Here is a 3,727-nt window from a genome sequence, read left to right as displayed (position 1 = left end):
CAAAACGTGGTCCACTGGAGAAGGGAATGGCAAACCGCTTCAGCATTCTTGCCTTGAGAACCCCATGAACAGTATGAAAAGGCAACAATTGGGACATTAAATGGAACTCAAATTCAAGAATGGGTGGACAAATTAGGAAATTCTGATGTCCAGGCCCATCTCATTTCTCTAGCAGTGGTCATGTCCTCTCAATGACTGACACCAGGTAGAGAGGATAGTACCTATAAAATTCAGAAGGGTAGCTAGGTCTAGGGGAAGGAAACAGTGAGAACAGGAAGGAGCAGATGATGGATTTTGGAGATGATTATTGTGCTCTTTTTCTTGATTCAAGTACAGAGTACAGGTTTATTTCCTTCATAGTTCTGTCTCTCTCTCTGTTTTTTTTTTAATTTATTTGTGTATTATATGTCATAATTAATATACGAAAAAACATGTGAGATGCCTTAAAACCATACATAAGTTAGTGAAACTACCCAAGGCTGAGTGTAAGTTTAGATATGTCTTTAAAGAATTAACTTGAAAGCAAATTTAGCTATTTCCTATCTAGTCTTCATGTACAAATATCATAAGTGAATTATTTTTTAAATTCACAGTCAGTCTTAGAGTTGCCTCTCTATATAACATAGCAACTGTTTCTTTAAGCTAATATATTTTTAACCACATAAGTCCCTATCAAGTCTCAGTGTGACCAACAGAATTGTCATTTTTCTCATAATTTTTCAGCTCATCATCTTCGACATTTATAAAGTAAATAATTTGGGCTCTGTGATTTGAAAGTTAATTGAGTTCTCTGATTTTCAAGTCCACTTTTACTTCCACATAGAGGTTTTAACACATTGAGGAGGGGAAATTAGTTATACTTCTCTTCTGAAAACATCTTTTGGTACCAAATCCTTCATGTGGCCTTTTTCATCTCTGTGTTTCTCAGAGTGTAGATTAAGGGATTGAACATAGGAGAAATTATGGTATAAAAGAGAAAAAATATTTTGTCTTCAGGGAAAGTGACAGGGTGTCTTGCATAGGTAAAGATTGATGGTCCAAAAAATAAGACAACCACAGTGATGTGAGACCCACAGGAAGAGAGGGCTTTGTGTCTTCCTTCAGCTGAGTGACTTCTTAAGGTGAATAATAAAATGACATAGGACCCAAAGAAGAGTACAGAGGTTACTAAGGCAACCATTCCTGAATTGGCAACCACAAGGACACCAGTAACATATGTATCAGTACAGGCAACTTGCAACAAAAGAAAAATGTCACAATAGTAGTAGTCAGTTTCTTTGGGGCCACAGAAGGGCAAACTGATTATCATAGAGAACTGAGAAAAGGCATGGACAGCCCCACCAACTCAAGCTGCCAGGATGAGGAGATTGCACCTTGTCCTGTTCATGATAATCATGTATTGGAGACGCTTGCAGATGACAACCTAGTCGTCAAAGGCCATGAGTGTAAAGATGCAGATTTCAATCATTCCTAAGAAGTGCAAGGAAAAGATGTGTAACATGCATTACCATAAGAGATGGTTTTCCTTCCCAGGAGCAGGTCACTGATCCGTTTGGGTGTCACACAAGAGGTATAGCAGATGTCCATAGAGGATAAGTGGCTGAGAAAATAGTACATTTGTTGGTGAAAAAAACGACCACATCGGATGGAGACAAGGATCAGAAGGTTTCCCACCAAGATGGCAATGTAACAAAATAAGAACACAAAGCAAAATATTTGTATGTTTTGGTTATAGGAAAGTCCCCCCAAAATAAATCCTGAGATGTTCCTCTGACTTTCTATATATTGTATGCTATCTGCAAATAATTGAGTATCTTTAAAAAATAAAATGAAAGAAAATATTTACAATATGATAACAATCATATAAAAGCTGCTAACAAGCCATTAAAGTTAATTTTAACAAATTACCAAAGCTTTGTAATAAATTAATGATATTATATTTTTCTTAGGAATCATAGATCATTTCTTCAGCATTGTTTTCAAATATTCTGTTACATAGGTAATAATAAAAATAAATTTTATTAAATTTTCAAAATATAATTGTTTAGGCTTCCCAGGTGGCTCTAGAGGTAAAGAACCCATCTGCCAATGCAGAAGACACAAGAGACATGGGTCTGATCTTTGGGTCGATAATATCCCCTGTAGTAGTAAATGGCAACCCGATGCAGACTTCTTGCCTGGAAAATTCCATGGACAAAAGAACCTGGAGGGCTGTGAGTCCATGGGTCCGCAGTGAGTCAACTGAGCACATGGTTTACAGTACAGAACAAGCATTACAGACATTCTTTGACTCATGGTGGTTCATGTTGCAACTTTATTGACTTTATGATAGTATGAGAATAGTAAGCATCAAGAAGAAACTCTACTTGAATTCTGATCTTTTCCCTGAGCTAGCTATAGGTGATATGATACTATGTTATAATGCTGGGCTTGAGCAGTGAGTCACAGTAGGCTCCAGTCAGCCTGGTGATTATATAGGTAAAGGACTGATGCACTTACAACCATTTCGTACCAGACAGCCATTCTGTTTTTCACTTTTAGTGAAGTGTTCAGTAACTTACATGAGAAAGGCTTTGTGTTAGAAATAGGCCTTGTGTTACATTGTTAAAAATAGGCGTTTTGTTAGATTGCTGTTGTTGTTCAATTGCTAAGTCATATCCAATTCATTAGGACCCCATGAACTTCAGCACTCCAGGGTCTCCTGTCCTTCACTATCTCCCTGAGTTTCCTCAAACTCATTTCCAGTGTGAGTCAGTGATGCCATCTGATCATCTCATCCTGTTTTCTCCTTCTTTTGCCCTCAGTCTTTCCCAGCATCAGAGACTTTTCCAGTGGGTTGGCTCTTTGCATTAGGTAGTCAAAGTAATAGAGATGATTTTGCTCAATTGCAGGATAATGTAAGTATTCTGAGTATGTTTAAGGTAAGCTGGACTAAACTATGATGTCCTATAGGTTAGATGTATTCAATTCACTTTCAACTTGTATTTTCAGGTTATGATGAATTTATTGGGATGTAATCTGTAATGAAGATCTGAACTATTTCCCAGAGATAAATTATACCATTATTACTTTTAACACTTAAACAACAGTGCTATTAATGTAATTTAATAAAGGACTTTTTTTACTTATACTTTTCAAATGTGTCCTTCAGAAAGGTAATTTTTTTTTTAAATTACATGATGCTTCATTTCACTACCATGATATAGAACATTTTTGTGGATTTGTTTGTAGTCATATGATCATGGAATACAGTGCATGTAATAAAAGTCACCTAAATTCTGAGCTGTGTGTAGGATTATCAGTGTTGTCCTTTGAAATACATGAGTGAGGGTAGAGTAAGTACTGAATATTAAACTTGGGAAACCAATCTTGCTAGCTATCTTATAAGACTAAAATTATTTGAAAATATAGCAAAAATTGTCAGTGGTTGACATTTTAAAAGAGAAAATTATATTTCGTATTTAAATTTAATGTAAAATAATGACTTAAGGTGAATTTTATAGTCATTAAAATTAACAGTGCAAATAAAGAGATAGACTAATTGAAATGAACAAATAATTTGAATTTGGTACTTGTGTTCTCTGCTGGAATAAATTATGGACAGCAGAAATCAGAAAATGATGTCACTTCAATGTAAATGTAAGGCAAACTTTGTGGTCAAGACATGCTTGGTTGTTTTCTGTTGCATGGCTTTTTAATGGATTTGCATGTAATATATTCTTTTTGA

General features: G+C 35.5%; 1 pseudogene; it reads right to left on the bottom strand.

The window, feature by feature from the left end:
• Positions 1-850: 850 nt before the first annotated feature.
• LOC138442852 (olfactory receptor 4P4-like) lies at positions 851-2,305 on the bottom strand (annotated as a pseudogene).
• Between the last annotated feature and the right edge of the window lie 1,422 nt (positions 2,306-3,727).

The sequence above is a fragment of the Ovis canadensis genome, chromosome 6 (assembly GCF_042477335.2).
Source record: "Ovis canadensis isolate MfBH-ARS-UI-01 breed Bighorn chromosome 6, ARS-UI_OviCan_v2, whole genome shotgun sequence".
In the NCBI taxonomy this organism is placed as follows: domain Eukaryota; kingdom Metazoa; phylum Chordata; class Mammalia; order Artiodactyla; family Bovidae; genus Ovis; species Ovis canadensis.
Note: the sequence above shows the minus strand (reverse complement) of the source record. Positions and strands in the feature narration are given on the sequence as shown.